The sequence below is a fragment of the Sturnus vulgaris genome, chromosome 6 (genome assembly GCF_052056855.1).
Source record: "Sturnus vulgaris isolate bStuVul1 chromosome 6, bStuVul1.hap1, whole genome shotgun sequence".
In the NCBI taxonomy this organism is placed as follows: domain Eukaryota; kingdom Metazoa; phylum Chordata; class Aves; order Passeriformes; family Sturnidae; genus Sturnus; species Sturnus vulgaris.
The window spans coordinates 20,114,961-20,138,110 of record NC_142248.1 but is presented as its reverse complement, the minus strand read 5'-3'; the positions used below and the strand labels follow the sequence as shown (position 1 = coordinate 20,138,110).

At 33.3% G+C, this 23,150-nt stretch overlaps 2 long non-coding RNA genes across 6 annotated transcripts in view; one reads left to right on the top strand and one right to left on the bottom strand.

Moving 5' to 3' along the window:
• The window catches only part of LOC148223341 (uncharacterized), a 103,296-nt gene that overhangs the window by 20,756 nt on the left and 59,390 nt on the right, over positions 1-23,150 (bottom strand). Inside the window, exons 10-12 of the long non-coding RNA XR_015804540.1 lie at positions 8,322-8,495; positions 7,982-8,149; positions 3,751-3,897 (exon numbers count right to left, since the gene is read on the bottom strand). This is a non-coding gene — a long non-coding RNA (uncharacterized LOC148223341). The remainder of the gene's footprint in view (positions 1-3,750; positions 3,898-7,981; positions 8,150-8,321; positions 8,496-23,150) is intronic.
• LOC148223342 (uncharacterized) overlaps positions 14,271-23,150 on the top strand; it is a 58,456-nt gene continuing 49,576 nt past the window's right edge. For 3 of the 5 annotated variants that reach the window (XR_015804546.1, XR_015804543.1, XR_015804542.1), the window contains exons 1-3: positions 14,271-14,346; positions 16,033-16,251; positions 16,925-17,082. This is a non-coding gene — a long non-coding RNA (uncharacterized LOC148223342). Of the gene's footprint in view, positions 14,347-16,032; positions 16,252-16,924; positions 17,083-19,178; positions 21,727-23,150 lie in introns of those variants that run through there. The other 2 variants (XR_015804545.1, XR_015804544.1) reach the window with 2 other exon arrangements.

Sequence of the window (23,150 nt, the reverse complement as noted above, 5' to 3'; positions counted from 1 at the left end):
CAGTTGATACAAAGAAAGAATTTTATCTTCCAGCTGGCTTATCCCCCCAGTACTTAGCCTCTAGTTAGCTCTTGCTCTTTTTACAGTCTCTATCCCTTTGAAAGGTTTAGAGAAAACACTTCAAAGTGCTGTTTTCAAAGATGAGCTACTCAAGATAAACTCCTCTCCATTCTGACCCTCTCCTCATATTTCCACCTTACAAACATTCACATTCAGCTTTCTTTTCTTCAGTTTGCTGCTGTTCCATGCAGTGGCCAAGCATTGTGCTCATTTCCCAGATGTTCAAAATATATTAGGAAGAAAAAAAAAGGATGCAATAACGTTTCATTTTTCAGACTCCTTTAAAAAATTTCCCAGTAGTTCAATAATACCAGTCTTTCTGTGAATGAGCAGATTGAGCAAGAGAATTCAACACTAAAAATGTACTACTAATGTATTAATACAGAAATAATTCACAATTTTTTCAAAATACCCTTAAAATAGAAAATTGTGCAATTCTAACTGAATTTCAAAAGTAGCTTAAGGAAGATAAATGTCAATAAATGTTCTGGTTATCGGAAATTTCACATAGAATTATAGCTATCCCTTATTGTCATCTATCTGATTTGCAATTTTCCATTCCATGTACATGCAACACAGATTGTCTTGCCCTTTCCCTAGATTAATTTTTTTTTGTTATGAATGTATGAGGTGGTCCAGTGCAAACCTCATTAGTTCCAGTCATGTGCCTTACAATTCTGCATCCAACCCTGTCTTCAGAGTTCATGTCTTTGTTTTATTTTTTTAAAAAAACACTCTCACCAATAACAGAGACAATCTTCCTCAAAAACAGTTACTAAGCATCTGGCTAACAAATAATGCAATAACAAAAATTTTTTCTTCACTCTTGCTGTGCTTCATTTCCCATTGGATTTCTAACCAGTACAAGTGCATTGCCACTTAGATGATACTTGATGCAGGATTTGTGTCAGCCAGGACAGATCATTGAGACTGATAAACTATTCTGAATAGTGCCTGTTAAATGTGTTAGCTTTGTTAATAAATTGGTGTTATGCAAAACATGTAGGTCATGTTGCCCCTAGCCTCCTCCTTAGCATGCACTCAAGGTTGGCATCGTGTCATCCCTGCCACCTGCTTATTCCTTGGCAGGACACAACACGATGATGTGTTCTGGCAAATGGATGTCCAGCAGCTGAATCACTGATGCAGTAATGAAGGCAAATACCCCCGAATATTCATGAGAAAGCATCCTAGAGGAAAGATGCCTTGTGACTGCCAGTACTGCCAGTCAGTCATTCCATCCTATTTCCCCTCTTTATGCCATCTATGGAGCCATGTTAATATCTCTGACTGGCTTAGTGTACTCTTCTAGATGATATATTTGAAAGCTTAACTAGATTCAGAATGGTACTAATTTAAACTGCTCACTGGCTAGCTTCCAGGTCACACTTCCAAATACTCTGATATCTTGACTTAGTAATGGCATGGGACATTTAAAGAAGGATATTCTACAATGACAGTAAAAACACTGCCATTTTCATAGAATTTATAAGACATTTGTGTTGAGTACTCATATATATACTTACTGATGCCAGAATATAGAAAAGAACAGAAGTAAACCCTATCATAAAAACTAGATTGCAAGAAAGAAATCTTGCCTTCATACATACCATTCGTTCTGGGATTCGTTTTTCTTTAAGGAACCACTTTATGATCTAAATAAATTGCTGCAATTATGGCTCTGATTCAAAAAAGCACTTCAGCACATATTTAACTCAAGCATGATCTTGGCATGCCCACTCTTCAGTGCTGGCTTGTGATGATATTGCTGTAACTGAAGATAGAAACCTGACACCTTTTATTCAGTACACAGCAAAAGCAAACCTATCAGATGATAGCTCAACAAAATAAGTCACCTTTTGGCAAGTATATCTTCAGCACCATAAAATCTACTGAGTTAACAACATTGTTTTCTCCAGCTTTTCTTTGATGTATCTTGAAATATTCGTGTTGCATTAATGAGTAGACACTAGATTTATTAGATGAACACTAGCTACTACAGGCATCTTTGAAGGGAAAAAACCCACAATTATTTAATTAAATAGGAAATTCAAATTTAAACCATCACCCCTACCCAAGACTGGAAAATAATTTTTAGAAGGAAATTGACCTAGGGCAATAAAATATGGCTAGGATAGTTAATTGTGTGAAATTTTAATCATACCTGATTCTAAACCTCTTCAGTCCATCTAAGCAACTAGCAAGTAAATATATATTTAAGTTACAACAGACCTATCAATAGTTTTAGAATAAAAATAGAAAAAAGTCCATAGCAATATATCAAATCAGGACCATTTTAATGTATAACAGCCTTGATGGGAAGAAAATATCCAGATTCATTGTTACTCACTCTAGGCCATTATTTGAATGAACTGTTTATGTTTGTCTTGTTCCCACTGTCCATGTTCAATGCTGCAAAAAGTGCAATATGGAAAAGGAACTAGAGAAATTTTAAGGGTTTTTTTTTTGCTCATTCCTTCTCTAAGAATTAAGTAACTTAAATAAATTAATTCTTACACCAAAGAAGCAACAGTTTGTAGAGCAGGAAGTGTCAGTGAGCTTTTTTCCTAATTGAAGTCCAGTCATGCTTCACTTGCTTTTGGGAAGTTTGAAGGAAGCAAGGAGTTTTTATTGCAAAATGAAAAAATAAGCATATGTAAGCTCCTCTTTACAAGTCTAACTATCTTTCAAGTACATTTTTCATGTTATGTAAATCTGAATAGGCAACAGTGAAAAAGGCAGTATTCCTTAGTGACATGATCCTGTAAAAATGCAAAAGACAAATGAAGTAGCAAGGAGAAATGCAATTTAGTAGAGACTTTGCAGGCACAATAAAAGTTCATAAAGCAAATATTGCAAAAAAAATTCTAGATGGAAGTATCTGAAATCTATGTGACTACTTCAGGCTGATTCCCTTAAACTACTTCTCAGCAACAGCTTTTTTGTTATTGCAGAATGTTGTTTCCCTAACGTGACTTTTAAACTTTTGGATTTTGACAGCACTATGAGGTAAAGGTCTTATCTGACTCATTAACTTTCCATGTTCCACTCCCTGCTCTTAAGTTTAAAGTTTAAGGATTAATGTGTCAGCAAAGTCCTAATAACAGCACAACGATTCATGGCCAAAAACTATTGAATAACTTCACATTTGAGTAGATATTGGGATTTGACAGAATCCTTATACATAACGTTGAAGAACAGTGAGAGTCCATACATAAAATGCCTTGAAGGCAAGAACATAAATACCATGAAATGCCTTGTGTGTGATGCTGTACAAGAAAAAAAGTCTTTAAGTAGAATTCAAGATCAGTCTGATTTCAGCTGTGATTATATCATCTTATTTAATCACATTACTTACTCTTTTTTTTCACCACAATCAATTTCTGGATTTGTGTGCATGTGCATGTGTGTGTGTGAGAGAGAGTGGGAGAGAGAGAAATCTTATGCAAATAACATGGTTTTCTGACTCTTCCTGTCCCCAAAAAAATCCTGTAGGTAATGTAGCATGAGTACTGTAACTGCTTGCTGTAAAGGTCTAACTGGGCCTGTCATCTGTTGCTTCTTTATCCTTTTTGAGACAATCAATAAAACTTGTCATGTTTTTCCTTTTTATGGCTCATTGAGCTCTTATCAAATACTCAGTGAACTATTGATTAATGGACAAACTGGAGACTATCAGCTTTTACTCACCTTGAAACACTTTTTCTGGGAACAGCAAGACTTGAAAATGCAACTTTTCAGAGGTTTAGTTCTGGATTGTGAATCACACATAGAATTTCAGCTGTTTCAGTTCAGCATCATCAGTTACTCATCTCAGGGTGTTCTGGTCTGTGAAATCTGCAATTAAAATCAAATGCTAAACAGCATACTAGTGCTTTTATATGGTAAGTCAGGATTTTTTATTCAACCTAGATCACTGCAGAAATGCAAGTGGGATCCATTAAAGCATAAGTTTTATTTGTATAAAAAGATTGCATGTCCATTAAGGTTTTTGGGGAATTTTTTTGAGTTTTTGGATCTGATGCAAATGAAGTGAAGTTTCTTTGGTTTGCCATGAATCAAGACAAACTGGAATTCTTATTTCCAATCACAATTTTGTATTACTACTTGTATTTTTTTTCTCTCCACTACTCCAGACCCCTGGAGTCTTCATTAACCTCCTAATTTATGTACCCAACAAAGGTTAAAACACTTTCTTTGTGAGACTTCAATAATTTCACTGTAGCTGCTGCTGAAGATAAGTTCCAGCAGTTGTTAGGTTATATATTTATATATATGAAAATTGGAGACATCGTTGTTCTTCAGAGAACCTACAGAAAACTCAGGCTTTTAGTTTTTGCTTTTTCGGTGCACCATTTTTGACATCTCTTTTTCTTGCAATCAGTAGTTACTTAACCTATTTTGGTTCTCCATATATGTGCATACATATATGTGATTGTAGCCAAAAGCTCATTAAAAAATTCCCCTTACAGGTTTTTTTTTTCCCCTTTAGTGTTGTGTGATGTCATAGTAAGGTTTAATTTGCCTATTTTTTCTTTAATTTTGAAAAATATGTTTATGCAATTATCCTGGTTCTTCCTTCTTTTTCAGTAAAGCTGCAATATAGAGACACCTACTGGGAAATAAATGAACAGAAACAAATGCAAATATCAATAATAATAATAGCAATAATATTATTTATAGTTTTCAAAATAGTATTGGCTAACCATATTGATATTCAGTATTTTTGATTTCCACAGAAACAGTATTAATTTAATCCAGAAACATTCTAGACAAGGATGTTTAATTTGAATATTCAATCTGACTGATTATAACAATGATTAAACTATCTGTGGAATTTCAAATTTTCCACATATTTTTCCCTTTCACAAGCAATCACAGAATCATTGTAATTGGACACAGGAATAAGAAGATGTTATGTGCCAATTTCTGTGCACTGATTTCAGAAGCTTAATCATTGAGGAAAAGCTAGAACTAGATCTAATGATTATATAAAGAAAAAAAAAAAAAGGCAGCATGACAAAATAGAAGCTAGGGAACATATTACTGAAACCTATACTGTGTCCAATATGTTCACACAAATGGATAGTTGAAGGCAAAACTTCATTTCTATCTTGTATTGAAGTTATCATCTCTCATTAGATTATAAGTTCCCTATCAGACATATCATTCAGTAAAATCTTCATTAGTGAGAAAGTCAGAATAATATATTTGGCTGATTACTGTTTAATGATTGTGTAATGATTTTATTCTTAAAGCATATATTATGTAATGAATGTGTTATTTTATTAGCCATCTAAATAATGGTAAAGAGTAGAGGTGTTGTTTACTCTTTTCTGTAGTTTCTGTCATAATTCATAAGAAAATAGCTTCCCTCTGATTCAGAAGTCTCCTGAGAATAAGAGCTGTAGTACATTCTTCAAAACATTTACAATGGTGCCTCTATGTATGCATAAGTTAATACATTCCTGGAAAAATAATTCTAGCAGTTAATATTTTGTGAACAGTTTCCTTAGAAAATAAATGATATAAAAAAGTTAATATGAAAACTATTAAACTTTTTTTTTAATTTGCTACCCGTGGGAACAAATAACATTTTTCAAATGATTGCACTCAGGAATATATTCACAAAGGTGCTCTTACGCCCAATGTTTTGTATTAAGAGCTCTTGGCTTGAGCTATCTTGCTACTGGTAGAAACGGCAGCACTGAATTAGCATTTTCTGAGGAATGGCAGCTGAGGGAGAGTCACCATTCACTTGAAGGAATTCGACCACATTTTACCCTTCCTCTTAGCTAGGAATGCTGATCACCAGTCTGCAGGACAGTCTGATACTCTGCCCTCACTCATCCTCTGCTTTCTAAGGAGCCAAATCTGGGCCAGGGAGGACAGTGTTCATTAATAGAAGTCTAGATATTATAGTAGAGTTCAGATATTTTGTAAACCATTTAATCATGTCCTTTGAAACTGCCTTCTAAACATAAATATGCCTTATTATACCCTGACAGGTTTTTGATGTTTAATTTCATTTTTTCTATTGGGGATCTTCTGACTCCATTTCTCCTTGATACTTAATAATTACCTATGGAAAGGATGATAATAATTGCATCCCCCTAACAATCTAGGTGGTACACACAAGACTAGAGCAAAGAAATAAGTTCTTGTCCAACCCAGCTCTTCTTGAAAAAATACTTCCTCACATAAACTGAGGTGCATAAACTGGTACATTTGGGGGTAATTTTCATATATATATATATATATATATATATATATATATATATATATATATATGCACTTAAAGTCTCTCTTTATAGATACTTATATGGGTCAGATATTTTGGGTCACCTATTTTTTATTTAAGTTGTTCATAGTTGGGATATTTCATTGTGAGCTTTTGTTGTTCGTTTGTTTTGTTTTCTTCTTGGAGGGTATACAGGGGAGGATTTGTTTGCCTGCTACTTATTTCTTTTGCATGACATTCCAGTGTTTTTCAAGGCTGTATCTCTTCGATATCACTCTACCTTCTGCCAATTCGTGTACAATTTTTTTCGCAGGTTGCATTGACAGCTACAGCATTGCATGTGTCTTAGAGACATTCTAAGTAGAAGACTGAATTCAGAGATATATTTTTGTCAACTTTGCTTCAGTGTATAGTTTAAGTAGACTCCCCAGATAATTTCACTTACTTACATCAGTAACCTAAGACAGAGGCTTAGATATCACGAAATGAAGAGCACCAAGCAACTTTCCTAAAAACTTTGAATTTATATTTTTTCTAATAATCTGAAATTAGATTAATGAGAAGCTTGTCTTCCCTGTTATCAACTGTGTTCATTGTGAGATGATAAACAGAGTTTATGTAAAATGGAAAGTGAAAGATTAGTGTACACTTATCTGAGCATGTACATGCACAAAGATATATGTATGTATACAAATACACATACTAAACTATAACTAGATACTCATTACATTAATCACAATAGCTAAGATCTTTGAAATAACCTATTCTGTCATTTTAATTTCACATGTACATACTTCTATCTCAAATTGTCTCCGCATTTTTTTCACGACCAGCATCTTCAGTGTATAGTGTTTAAATTTAACATAATTTGCTACTAAACTTCTTACTATAATAAAAATTTATTTTGGTATTTTACATAAAGGGTAGCCTCTGTTGTGGAGGATTTATTAGCATTATTTTATTCATTGAGGTTTCTTATTTCTTCTTTTTTTCAGAAACTTATTTTAATATATATTCACAGATCACTCATACATTCAGTATTTTCTAATAATTCTCTATAAAAATGATGTTCCATATATATCAGACTGTCATGATGCTAGTCATATAAACTGAATAGTTCTAAAAGTAGTTGATTTCTCTATCATAAAAGGTATAAAAAGCTCAGCTGAATGAAAACTGGCATTTTAATGTTAACCAGCTAAATTTAGTCTGGAGTAATACTGGATCACAGCCACTTAGGTAAAAGAAAAAGTTTACCACTGTTCCATGTGGTATATAAACATAACTCATCAACGTTTGACTTTGTGGCAGACTTTGACATACATTTTTTAAATGGCACAAATTAATGCAAAAGGCAATAGCTGACTTGACAGTAGATGAGAATTTGAGTCACAACCTGTATTATTACCTTTTTCAAAGTGTATTTCATTACAAAAATTAATATTTACAACCTTTAGGGTCACCTAAAAGACCAACATAATCAACATATTGAATTGGCCACTAGGTCATTATCATTACAGAAACTTAAAAACTAGTTCATGTGTTATCTACTTTCTAAAAACAGTTACTGTGGTGAAACCTAAATATTAACTTGAATAATATAGAACCAACTCTGTAGAAACATATGTTCAACTCTGAAATATATGCATCTTGCTCCATTAAAAAACAGCTTGAATTCACCTCTGGTTTGTGGGTCCAGAATACTTTCATTCTCTTCTGTGCCAGATGCTGGTTCATTAAGTCTGGATAGTTATTGCTTTAGCACAAATATTGCTGCTGAGCTCCTTTTCTCTCGCTTGTAACTGAGCAGGGGTTCTGCTGTTTTTGTCCTCCTTCAACAAACTTTACCTTATATGTAAAACAACATGAAAGTAAGACAGTTCTGTGAGATTTTTCCTTGCTTTAGTATGATTAAGAAGACCACATAAAACATTGTCTGAAGAACAATACCTAACTCTTTAAAAACTGATTTTGAATGTATCCTTATAATTTTTAACTAAATTTAAGCTGCATATTTTACCTTCCATGACAGTATAGTTCAGCAGATATTCTGCTTGCCACAGTGGGGTTAAAGGCCAAGTAATAATGTCAGCCCTGAGAGGGAAACACTCATTCCTGATATTGGTGCCATTTCTTCCAGAACTTGTACTTTAACTTCACCACCACATTTCAAGTCCAGATTGAAGACTCCAGCCTGAAATTAAAGAATAATGATTTCGGGCACCCAAAAAGAATAGGACACTACTCCTTCTTCAATTTCAGTAATGTTAGGTGTTAATAAATAACCCAAAAAATTAGTGGAATAGACCCAAAAGCAAAGTGAAAAGTACCTCTGTATCAATATGGATAATTCTTAAGCCTCTGTTACTATGTTCTTAGGTTTATCTCAGGTATGTTTCAAATGTTTTAAGACACAAACAAAATTCTATTAAATTCTTGATCTCAGCTGAGGTTGAAGTATCAGAATTATTTGGAAATATATTGTTTTCTCCATTCCAAAAGCAAGAAAGGAAAGTCATTTCCTGTGAATAACCACATATTAGTTTTCTGTGATAGCTCTAAAAGGAGATAAAAAATGCATCTGTCTCCAAAGTCAACTAAAAAATTATACAAAACCTAGTTTTGAACATAATGAGTAGTTGATTTTGAATAATTCTTACTTCGAAGCAAAAAAACCAGCAGGAAACAAAATGCAGGAGAGATGAAATGAGGTAATTTTTTTTTTATTAGTTCTTGCAGCAAATAACACAACGTAATTTTAACCATGACTTTACACCTGTCCTACATCATGTTGGTGGAGGAGACTAGGTTAACTGTATGTGGAAATACATACTGTAGTTTTAAACTTTTCCTTTAAAATAGTTTTTCAGGTTTATCCTTGATTTTTCTCTGCAATGTTTTCAGTCCCTAACAAGTTTAACAGTAAAAAACAAACTTACAGGCACAAAACCCCCTTGTTTTCTAAGTCTAACATACTGTAAATAACAGCCTATGCTTTCAGATTGGATTGGCCTTGGGTTAATGCACTAATTATAACACATTAGCACATGCATACATAACATACAGAAAATATGTAAAAATATGAATCATAAATGCCTGGCATACAGATGTCCCAGATCTCTAGGAAATAACTCATCAGCAAAGGAGAAAAAGCAACATTTTTCATTTTTATTAATAGCTACTTATTCTGTTTTAATATCACAATTAGGAGCTCCCAAGACTCAAAGCAGGATACAAGATAATATTGTGGCTCTGATGGCTTTCCTTACAAGATAATTGCAAGCTAAGGATTAATGTTGTGATTGGGGTTTTGCTTTGGTTTTTTTAAACATGAAGGAAGAAAACTTCTGCACATGGAGTCTCTGCTGCACAAAAGGCACTTTAAGAAAAATATATGCGCTAAAAATCAGAACTCAGTACTTTATTTTGTTATCTTCTTTTAGCTATGGCTATTATCCAAACCACATTTTTAACACCAGCTTTTAAGCATATAAACAGATATATTATATACTATCTTAAAACGTTAATTAAAATATATTTGTCTATACATTCTATGACTGGGTTGCTAAGAGCATCCACCATAGCTCAGTAAAGAATGATGAAATTAATGTTCATTCTCATATAAGAATGTCAAATATCAGATTCAGGATGTGCTACTCAAGTAAGCCCTCTGAGCATTCCATTTCTTGGGGAGAAATCCAAACAAATCAATAGAAGTTTAACTTTTTGACATATTTCACAAAATAAACTAAGAGGGAAGTGGAAGAGATCTTGAGACATTTTTGTGTACATTTACTGTTATTTTCTACTAAAACAAAACTACCAGACATTTTTTTAAATTAAATACTCCAATGTTTGAAAATAAAAATTGTGCTGGAATTGAGTTATGGAAAAAAATTCTATTTTCTGACAGGTTTATTAAACATGTTTGTCTGTATCAACACAAGCTATGTTTGCATTGCAATTTCAGTTAGGACTGCAGGACATGTTCACCATGCTAGTACAGATAATGATATTCCTAACTACAGATTTGCTTAGATGGATATTCAAATCTTGTTTTCAATTACGATATGTGTCTTGGAGTCACATCTACTTATTTCAGCCTAGATGAGTTTCTATCTGGCAATACATGTATGATTTTCATAGAAAAACTCTGTAGTTCTATATTTCTGAAGCGTGTGCTAATTTTTAAAATGTACAGTAAACTATATTTGTTATATTGGAAAAAAAAATATAAATTGTTGTTAAGTTTCTGCATGCACTTAAAGGAATAGCTATATGTTCTCAAAGTAAATATCTATCACATTATAGAACTGTTCACCATCTATTACATTTTATTGCCATGGCACTAATTATATCACACTAGAATTGGCTCCCTTCACTAATGGAAGACCTTTTATCATTATTTGTGCTTATTAATTCTCCTCACACTAGACTTTTTGAGGCTTCTACATGTCTGCATAAAGAAATATGTTTATGCTAGTCACGGACTGATGATTTTAAGTTATATTTGATGTATGCAATTTGGCTAGTGGCAGTCAAGTATAAGACATTGTTTGGATTGCAGGGACTAGCTAACGAATGCAATAATGGTGCACAGGACATGTTGTTACTCTGTCTGCATCTATGCCATTCCTATATGATTAGTGATGTCATTCTCTACTAAAAAAAAAAAAACAACCTCACACAAATCATGGAAAAAGAATTAATATGATATTTACGTCTTCTAGTTACCAGGACAACCTTTAGTTTTGAAAGGGAAATATAAGAAAACAGTTGAAATTGCCAATAGTACGGAGGATGTATAAGAAATGAGTTACTGGCCAATAATACAGCTGACTTTCTGAATGAACTCCTGAATTCAGAGGTATAACAAGTCGAACTAATTTTAGAAGCAGAAACTGTCAAAGCACCTGCAGTAAGATCAGTGCACTATGTAGATAAATAACTGATATTCATAAGCAATTTTTTCTCTGATCAGTACTTCCCAGGCAGCCAGTCTAAAGAGATTTACTTAGAGCCACAGTGAGCCCCAATGCACAGGTATTTCAGTTAGCATTCACTGCTAAATTAGCTACCAAATAAAGGATGGTCTTATTAGCACACTCCTTTATCTCATGGCAGCGCTTCACAACAGAACAAATTAATTCCTCAGGGGCACATGTCTAACATACCTTTACTGGTTTAATAATTGAAATAGCTCATTTGGGGTCAGTTAACTCTGCAACTGTTCATTGTACTAGATTAGCATATACTGTGACTGACAGAGCAATAAGTGAAAACTGCCAAGATTAGACATTGTAGAGAAAAGAGTAACAAAATTTCCTATCTATAGTGAGGGTGTGCTTAAACTGAATGGTACTTCAGGATTTCAGATTGTCAGAAAAAATGGAATAGATGTAGATGTAGATGGAAAAATCTACAGAAATTATGCCAGAATTCTGTGCTGCTTCTGGGTGAAACCAGGTTCTTTTCAACATCATGTTCTACCTTAGCTCTGACTCTAATACTTTAAGGTACCACAATGCAAGTTAGTCATAGTCAAAAAATCTAATGAAAAAGAATAACAATGGGGAGAAAAAAGTCTATAAGGAGTGCTGTCAGCCAGCCTCAAAGGCCCTGCTCTTTGTAATTCTGCGGAGTTGACTGTGCTAGGAATTTCATGGTCAATTACAGAAGTTCACCAGTGGTAGAACACTTTTGACTGCAAAAAGAATAGAAATGTTTGAAGAAATCAAATTCTGTACAAACTGTGCAATCAAACAGTGATTCATGCTTTCTGATCCAAATAAGCCCTTACTTTTTGCAGATTTAATTTTGTCTTAGCTTGAAAACTAATTTGTGTTGCTTGCCTTAATTCCTTGCTGAGAGGAAGGGCAGGAGAGTTGGAACACTTTTCTTTAGTTCTATTATTAAGCAGTAGGCTGAGGGAATAAGTATGTGTAGCAAGTCATTCCACAGGCTCCATAATATGGGTGTATTTTATAATGACAGATGAGATACACAAGAACTAATATTCTTTATGTAAATAGATCTAGGAAGAATTATGTAACAAATCCTCACTAGTTGAAATTTTACAGCAATGTAGTCTTCATATTTCTGTTTGGTTGGGTTTTTTTTTTTAATAATGATGAGCAATTTGTGGTGAAAACAAACACAAAGAATATATGTGGGTTGAATATTTAATCAGTATTTTATAGAATGAAGTAACTGGATCATGATTTATAACATTGTCCAAAATTATGTCAAGATGCAGTGCAGAAAAATAGTATGAAAGCATCTAAATGTAAAAAAAAAAAAAATTAAAAAAAAAAATCCAAACCCTGAAACACTTCAATCTGATTGCTCTGTTTTACAGATGTAATTGAACTAAATTTATAAATCTAGCTAAATCAATTTCATAAAGTAACTAACAGTATTTAGTTAATGGTTTTCAATCACATTTTGTAAGTGACTGTAAACCATATGAAATGAAATATCTGTTCTTCCACTCTTTCTTTGACTGATCTATTTAGGCATTTTTAATCTAGTTTTAGAAAATACAGTGAAAGAAAATGGTTCTTCTATATTCTTCTAAGGAGCTTCTCAGTGGCCAAAGGTCAAAGGTCAAGGGCAATTTATGAGGACGAGAATTAAGAATATGTCATAGTACAAAGTCTTTAAAGCAGACAATTTTTTTAACTGACAGGATGGGGTACAATGACAGTGTTCTACATATAATTTCTACCTTAGTTACATAATTCCTGTTTGACCTCAATTCACCAGAAAAGATTAGATGCACTTCATTAATTATTTTTTACTGTCTTCAAATACTTGAGAAATAATGATAAACAGGTGATTCCAAAGTAGTTTCAGATGAAAGGCATTCAGTCTGAATTCATTGAGTGAGCTGTCTCTGGCCCATGGAGGTAGGCATTTCCAGAGGGAAATTCCTGACATCCTAAAATATGTGTTAAATTTGTGGCGATGAATCATGTTTTGGAATATCTTATTTCCTTCCGTTGGCTTAAGAAATGCTCACATGACTAGCTTAGAATGCATGTCTAATTTATATAATGGCCACAGATAAATGTGATCAATCATAGTTTCAATCAATTTTTCTGTAAATTTTGAGCATTCTGTTAAAAATCGATATGAACTTTAGAGATGTAAGAAGAAGAGCTTGGCGATTACTGTCCAAGTAAGTACTACTGCCAAAGGCAGATAAAAATATGATATAACATTTAATATATACTGTCCTGAGCATAGTCAGGTAAAAAGCACTGTAATACAAATAACAGTTTTATGTATTAGTCCTTAAAAATAAAGGAAATTACAACTATGTAAATCTATCTCTACAGATCTAAATGACAATGAGATTTCTTTGGCAGATATTTAGATACTAGACAGTGCTTGGGGATACAGGGACTTTAAAACCTACATCATTTAAGAACACCTATTTGCCAAGAATACAGCTGAAGATTTGTTGAGAAAAGTGCTCGGGTAATTTAAACGAGAATTTCAAGACATGAGAGATGGTTAGAGATCTAATTAAAGGAATAGCCAAGTTCTAGAGCTTAAACTAAAGTAGCAGAACATTAGTTCATGTAGTTATACATGAGAATAACACGAAAATCTGACAACCCGAACAGCTGTCCAAATTACTGTACATATGTGCTACTCTGATTTTACAAAATCACACACATACATTCAGATTATGAGTCTGCAGAGGATTCTTCGAGCATGAGAAAATATAAGGGCAAAGAGAAATATTTCAAGATAGGGAAAAATTAGCCTCATGCCTCTGGGGAAAAATATACATACTGAGCAGAAGCAGAGAGATTTGATGACTGAATATAAGCAATAAAATCTGCAAAGAGATTAGGAGAGCTGCAGAAAGTCACTGGAGCTATCAGGAACCACCAGCATTAGAAGAAAAGCTTGATTTGTTCCTTCTTCCCTTCCTCTTTGTAAAACCTCTTACAGTGCACTATTTAGTCCATTCAGAATCTCTCTGAATCTAACACTAGATTCTGTGCCAAACCAAGAAAGGAGCTTTCATCAAGGTCTGTTTTGATTTCTGTATATTATTTCTAGATATGGGGGGGAAAGATATAAACAACATATTATGCATTTGGTAACCATGCATTTGTAAGGCATTATCTTTTAATCTAAAAATCCATTAGCTAATATCCAGTGTTTGGGCAAACTTCTGTAACATTGCTGCAGCCAAACGTTTACAAGGAAATTGGCTAAGGAAAAACAAGGATAATAAAAACCAAAAGGTTTTCTAAATTACTGTTGCCTGTGTCATTAAATTTCATATTGTGCATGGAATCCAAATACATCACTTTGTTCTGCATGACAAGCAGAAGTGAGCATTCATACATTACTCAGCCACTTAATTAAGAGACTGGGATATTTGCAGTTAGCAGAAACTAATAAGGGAATCACATTTAAATTCAAATCACTCCTCAGGGTAGCTGTCTGCAACATAAGCAAGGCTTACTGGGTAGACGTTTCTCTAAATGCTAAGCTAAAATCTTAGTTTTACTGTATGTTTGAGGAAAGAATAATTTTTTTTTTTTTTTTAATGAGGTAAGAATAAAACAAAGACATCTGGTTTTAATTTTCAAGTTATGTTTTCTTTCAGCTATTTTTAAATTCTAGTAAGTCTATTACTTTGTATAATACAACAAGAATGTGAATATGGCTTTACTGGCAGAAAACAAAATAGGTTCTATAACAAAATAGGTTCTATAAAACAGCCAGCTGGGATTACCCTTCAGATGATATTTTGAGATATTTTGAAGGAATAAGATCTATTCCAGACAACAAGCAACTATCTTAGCAGCCTTGAGGAAATGTCCAAAAAATCAATGCACTGGTGCATTGTGAGCCATGTAACAATTTTTAAAACTTATTAAATAAATGGAATTTACCTTGCTATCAGTTCTTTCTTCTTACTCAATACTGAGCTGCTCATCTAATATTTTATTTAGGAACTCCACCTCTTTAGGAATTTCAGATTTTTTTCTATAATGGGCCAAAAGTAAAGTAGCAAAGATAGTGCTATTAAGTATAATTAAAAGTGTGATTAGCTAAGAATATTGTCATTGGTGATTTGCAGGAGACCCTGACACCATCTTCTTACCATTTTTAGGGCCCTCACACCAGTTCTAATTACTTTTAGTTTTTTTTCCACTTTTCTCTAGATACTTCTATTCAAAGGATCGATGGATCTGAAATCTTAAAAAATCCAACAAATTTTCTGAAATTTGAATGGAAAATATGCCTCTAAAAAAAGTCCCAAAAGATCCTTTTAAAATAAAATTTGCTTATGGCATTTCACATATATCTATATAATGAGCTTTATATTAACCATTATCACGTTTTTTAAAAATATTAAGGTAATGACTATTTCATTTAAAAACAGTCTAAATTTTAAAATTTCAGGACAGGAATATTAAACATTCATAACTGAAAACTCACAGGACAAATGTATTATTAGTTACTTTTCTTTAAAAGTTGAAAACGAGGCAAAAAAGACAAGAAAGTTTTCATTAAAATAAAGTATTTTAATAAAAATAAATTACATCAATGAAAAAATAGAAAACAAAAATCAGCAAACGATTAAATTTTTTTTTTTAAAAAAGAAACCAAACTAAACCTCAAAAACTTTGATACAAAGATTCAGCATGAGAAAAATTGTCAATTCATAAATGTAACAATGAATATTTAATGTTTCCCAGAACGCTCAGGTGCATCTGTATCACAATGGCTGCATTGTTGTACAGCACACAAGTGTGTTTAATGTAGCTCTGCATAAATTCGGTAAGACACGGGCACGTTTCAGTGACAGAAAATGAGTGCTCTTGGCCTAGCACTGAATCACTGCTGCAAGCCATTGCGATTTCACTCTTGCCACCAGTCCATGATATTCCCTGTTGACCACCTCACCTATTCTTCAAGTAAGTATAACTGTAAACATAAAATATCCTTTCTTCTGTGACCTTTCTATACTTCCACTAAATAGAAGGTTGGGTTTTTTTTCTTTTCTTCTGAAGTTATTTTCCCAAGGTTCTTTCTGCTCATCTGGGATTTCAGCAACTGAGACTCTTGACTTCTATTTGAAGTATTACATTTAAAGTACTCGAATTTGGGTGATTTTTCAAATGTTATGAAACTTCAAAGCTGTTAATTTACAATTCTTAGTACATTCATGAGGTAATTTACAACATATTGCTATTTTGACACTTTTGTTTTACTATAATGTGCTATCTTCAAAATCATATTATGAGTCTTTATTTTTATACGGCTTTCTTAGGTTTATTTTTCACCATTTAGTTTTCTGTAACCTTACATAAGACATAATACATCTTGAAAAGTCTTGAAGCATAGTTTGAAGAATGTTTTCACATACGATGCCAAATTCAGCCCAAAACAAAAAAGATCCCCACTGCTTGAACTTTACTTTTTTTTCTTTAGATATCTTTCCACTTGGAAAGAAGGTGAGAAAGTACATCACCTTATAGCCCAATAAAACAAATAACCTGTGAGTTATGAATAGACATTGGCTTGATATTCCTCTTTCTTAGTGTTAAGTATTTTCAACTCCTGACACTTATCTTTTCTTCTCTCCAGTGTAATATAAAAAGAGATAAGAACAAGAAGTGTACTTGAACTATCTGAGAAAGGAACCTTATCATTTGGCAAAGGAGACAAATGTGAGAAAATAAGCAGAGAGAATCTGCCTTCTCATTTTCAGGATTAAAGGAATGGTATCAAGAGCAATACAGAAGGTACAAGTAAGAGGAGAAAAAGTGCTTTTCTGCTTTTAAATGTATTGATTTAATTTGGGAGATCATAAAAACAGTTGATATGGGAGAAGTGTGAAGATTTCAGAAGTATTTGGGAAAAAGTACATTATGCTTGTCACTGACTGTGAGGTTCAGTCTTGCTCATGAACCTTTCACAGGTAAACTTTTATGCACATAAAAATAACGCTCATTATATGAAGAACTTGTTTTCTTCCATAGCACAATATTACTACAGAAAGAAGACTTGGAAACTTGAAAACAGTACTACTCATGAAGCAATGGAAAGTAGTCAGAGAACACAAAATGGTGTATGCAACCTGAGCTGCTAGTGAGGGGGTGTGCATCTACCTCTATCTAGAGGACATTTAATCAGACCTCCAGTTTTACACAATAAATCATCTGGCTTTCAGTTTGCTCCTAAATGCTTCCTTTGGAACTGAAGGGGTAGAGAGGGAGAATCCCCACAGCTCTTCCCAAGTACATTGTTGACTGTAATACAACTTATTTTCAGCTGCCATCCTACCCAGGGAGCAGAAATGAGCTTAACTGGATAATCTGGGAAACACCAGAACAAAAAAACCTGTGAGATGTGCACTACTCTGTAGCAGGGTACGATTAGTTATAGGTGCAATTAATGAGTATCCCTAGATTTAAAAAATGCCTAAAGTTTAGATAGATTCTGATAAACAAAATGCACATTTGCACAGATCAGATACAATTAACATATCATGAAAAAACTTAGTTCATCTGCATTCAAGTTTGGTCCTATACACCAATTACCGCACACAGAAAAAAAAATTCTGTCCACTAGGTCTGAGTCTGGTATTTCTTTTTGTGAGATTTTATGTATTTTTGCAAATTTTTTCTGTGCACTCAGGTTAATGGAAACACATTTCTCCAGAAATGCATTTCTCCTGCACATAGTTAGGGTCAATCTCCAAACACAAATACAGGCTGAGTGCAGAGCACCCCTGACAAAAAGGACTTGATGGGATGTTGGCAGATGAAAAGCTCGAAACGAGCTGGCAATGTGCACTTGAAGCCCAAAAAGCCAAACGTGTCCAGGGTTGCTTTAAAAAGAATCATGGCCAGCAGGTCACATGAAGTTCAAGTTGACCAAAGCCCAACCAGAAATTAATCTGTCTACTATCACAAAAGATAACAGAATCCTATTTTACAAATACATAAGTGAAGGGCTGAGGAAAATCCCTATCCTCTACTGAATTCAGGGAAAACATAGTGATAAAGGAAAAGGTTGATATTTTCTTTCACTCAGCCTCTAATAGCAACATCAGTTGTCCTTAGGGTCCTCATCCCTCTGATCTGGAAAACAAGCATGGGGAGCAAAATGAAGCCCCCATAAACCAGGAGGAAATGCTCGGTGACTTGCTCTGCCACTTTGACACACACAGGTGTATGGGGCTTGGTAGGATCTAAAGGATCCTGAAAGAGCTGGCAGAAGAGCTCACCAAGCCACTTTCAATCATTTACCAGCAGCCTTGGCCAACCAGGGACATCTCAGGTGACGGGAGATTAGCTAATATGATGAATATGGTCGTGCTAATTTTACAGTTAGACTTAATGATCTTGAATACATCCTCCAACATGAATTATTCTATAGTTCTACACATGCCACATGATGAGAAACATCTGAGATATACCCCTGTCTGACTAGATGATCTTTTAAGGTCCTTTCCAAATCAGACCTTCCCATGATTCAATTGCTTTATCAATTTATAAGTTAACAGAGTTAAAGAAATGAGAAAAAAAACTCCTCAGTGGTGAGTTGTTTGGGTTTTTATTCAAAACAATCTCTTCTAAGACAACTTGTCTTTCAAAATTGGCAGTTGATTACAAATTTAGTTCAGGGAAAAGAATAGGTTCTTCACAATGAAATTATCAAATAAAATATTGCTTATTGAAAGAGAAAATCCACTGCCATCTAAATCAATTTTGTATTGTAAAGATATACACATGTCCATATAATGCCATATATATATATTTCTTTTTCATCCAACGCTTTTCTAAATACTTTTACAAACTCTGTGAGTATAGTACATAATGATTTTTTTTTCCAGTGGAAGACATCAACATTGTATTTATTGCATTAGAGTGCTTCTGAGAACACTTCTGGAGTGTGCTCATGACTGCAGGCTATGTCTTCTGTTACGTCTTTAAATGAAAGTGATACATCAATTTGCAGGTGATTCAAAACTCTGCAGCAGAAGGGTACAGTACTGTATACAGACATTCTTGGTTAATGTTAGTCTGTGTCATCATAATCATTTGATGTACTGCAAAGAAAAACATATCTGAACAGAACCCTACAGTTCCTATGTCACAGGCACTTCTTCTGCTTCAGATGACTGATGTACTCGTCAGTATTGCATCAGCTGAAACAAGTCTTTCAACACAACCTCCTATTTCATTCTCCATTTAGTAAATACATGCATGCATTTTATGGTAGAATTTCTTTTAGTTTTATTATAACTACATTTTAATTAGCTTTTTTTTCACAAAAAGCAGCACACTGTTTATTCTATATATTTTAATAAGCCCCAGCCAAAAAAACCCAGAATGATGACTATTTTTTTTTCTGTGCTTTCTTCCTTCTTTCCAGTGCTGTGGGACTCATCTATGATGGTAGCCTGTGTCAGATGCTCACAAAAAATAGTAAAAACCTTTGTCAGAATATGATATCATAACCTGCATAATGGATAGACTTTCTAACCCTTTGGTTTAAGAAGTATATCTCATCTTACAGAAACTTCAGCAACAAAACTCATTTCATTTTAGCAGAAATCTTGATATTCTTTGAGAGCACATGAATAGAAACGTGGTTTTCTGTGCCTTTGTCACAGTGCCTTCTGCCCATATTTTAATGCATTTTCTATGGACCTCTTTGTGCTTATCCTTTTTGTAATTTTTCTGTGAATATTTCAATTTTTATATAATTTATGGGAAAATTTATATAATTGCTTATAAACTTATATAATTTTAAATATATTTATTTTATAGAAACTAAGGCTGACCAGCAACCACTGGCATTAATTTGTTTTGTTTGGCTTACATGTGTGGCTTTTGCTTTACCTATTAAACTCTTCATCTCAACCCACTTTCTCTCACTTTTGCTGTTCAAATTCTCTCCCCGTTCTACTCAGAGAAGGGAATGAGTGGGGGCTGTGTGGTTCTTAGTTTTCAGCTGGGCTTAAACCATCACACCACAGTTTTCCATTTCTTTGCATCAAATTTTAGGATACCAGCTTCCAACAAGTAGTAGACTTCCAAATTCTATTTATATTTTTTCTATTATTGAATTCTTTGTATTATTTTAGTTTAAAAAATATTCTCCTAATTTATAAAATGCATGACAATCTATTCCTGGGACTTTCTTAAAAGTTTTTATTGTCCTATGTCAGAGCATTTTAAAATGGTGGCATATCCAGAATTTTGGAATGGAGAGAACACTGTGAAGATAAGCTGAATTACAATAGAGTTCAGTAGCAAAGAGAATTAGTGTATTTCATAGTTCTCATTCATGCTTTTCTGTGCAACTAGAAGAGCCAGCACGGGATTGCAGTGATCAGAACATAGAGTTGTACTCAGAAAGGAATATTACTTGCAATTATTTTTCCAGTTCTTGAAGTCTATCTAAAACAGCTTAAATATATTACTTCACAGCTGATTAATATACTTGAAGAGTATGCTTTATTTTTCAGAAACTAATTTCAGGTAAGATACATAGTGTTTGTGTCTTGAAATTTAGTACAGAGTCCAGTTTAGCATATTGTTTCTACCAGTAGCTGGTGGGCATGTTCTCCTCCAGAATGTTTTTTCTTTAATTCTATAAAAGAATAAGAAATTTTCTTCTGCTGTTAGTCACTTTATTCACTGTGCCCCTTGCCCAAATCCTTGCAATTCTTGAAAAACTGTTGTTAAATCAGTATTGATCATCACAGCAACCTGTCACTGGCTTAGGGATTTTCCCACTGAATCTGATAAAGATGGCACAAACCTTTGAGAGCAAAATTCAGAGCAAAATGTAAAAAAGCTTGAGAAGTAATCATGGCAGCTTCATCTGAATTTACTTTATTAAAAAAATAATTACTTTCCTGTGTTTCAGGCATCAGGAAGAGTGTAAATTGTCACTGCATTTCTTTGAATGAATATCCACAGTAATTAAATAAAAATATAAAAGAAAAAGAAAGAAGGCAGAGGGAGAATGCTTTTATGACTAATTCTTTCCTGAAATAGTATTCTTCACATATCATTATAGCGTTCTGTCTTCCACTGAGAAATAAAAGTAGCAAATATTTTTAATTCTCCACCTTTCTATTCACCATTGGGATATAAACACAGCTTCATTTGTTCTTACAGCAGTTATTTGTAGTGTTTGTCTCTTGCTGCTGCACTGCTTTCTTTCCTTGTTTCTTTCTGTTAGAGTTATAATTCCTCTTAATAAAATTGAGGAATATAGTAAATAATTTCAGTTATTGAGCAAGCAAGTGCTAAGATAGGTAATGTGTTAATAAAATTTTTGGATTTTCTATGTTATGCAACTTATTGACTGTAATAAAGCTACCATGACAGGTAACATTAGATGTTTTAATATTTTTTCCTGGTAGATTGCTTGACATACCTTATACCTTTTAATAAAGAAAACAGTAGTTACACAGGTGAAAATACATTATATTGGCATATTTTTATGGCTTAATAAAAAAACAAATCAGTAGAAGCAAAGTCCAATGAGGTCAATGCATTGATTTCTGGAAAGACTTACAAAAATAATTTGGTACAAAAATGTCAGAACAATGAATTAGATAGGTGTGGTGGTTTTATTACTGCTGGGGTTTGGGTGTTGTTTTCTTCCTCTTTTTTTTTCCAAATAATAAGGTGGTGTCAAATTTGAGCTTAGAAAGTAATTTATCATTATTTATCAGAACACTTTCAATCTCCCATATAAGGATGACTAATCTCTATAACTTTACAACCTTTTCTGTCTTAGAAAATATCTCCTTATTAAGAAAAAAATATAACTTTTTCAGTTTTTTTCTGCTGTCAAGGAGATTTTTTAAATCCTCTGATTTTTTTTTCCACAAAAATACTTCTTCAATTTGCAGAATATAACTGTTCTTCCATTTAAATGATTACTCATCATAGCTGAAACAAATATTTTAAAATTCAGTGGGTTTGACTTGCTATGTATGAATTCCTACACTAATTTCAGATCATATAAATTGGTTGTTATATGGATCTTCATAATTTACTCCAGTCTTTTATAACATGGTACTTTTTCTGAAATTGGAAAGTCCACTCAGATAGAGAGATAGATAGACACCACATTAACAGTGATTAGCAGAAACCAGTTCTAATAATCTCCCTAAAGTAATTATTGGAGTGCTATAAAGGCAAATCACCTTCCCTATTATTTATAATTAATTTAAGAATTAAATTAATTCTTACTAATACTTTCTGGAAGAAAATTAAAAATAATAAAATAAAAAAGTATGCAAAATATTATGTATGGGATAATGGGGTGTAATTAAAATATACAAGTGTTTTTGTTTGCTTTCATACAGCACTTTGTGTTTTACTGGTTTTATCATCAGAGCACACATCCATTCAGGGCTTACACATGCCTAAAATAGAGGACTGTGTAAAAAAGATTTAGGATTTTATTTACCTTAGGATTTTATTTACTTAAGGATTTTCTAGTGCATAGTCTGGTAAACTCCACTCACCCTCTAAAGACAAACTGCTTTAACCTTATTTCATGAAATAAAGAAATGACAATCTCTTTGCTGATATCTGAAGCATAGTAAAAATCAGTTATCTCCAAGATATAAATTTTTACTTCTAGAGATAAAAATTGAAATTTTCCCAGTCATTTATAATGTTTTCAGACCAATGTCTCTGATTTCCTTTTTTTTTACCCTTGTATTCCAGAATAACTAAACTCACTTGATAAATATCAGTGCTCTTCAAATTGCAGCTACAAAAAGCATGCCAAGGTGAGCAATGGCTCCATGTACACATTTATTTTTGGCTCC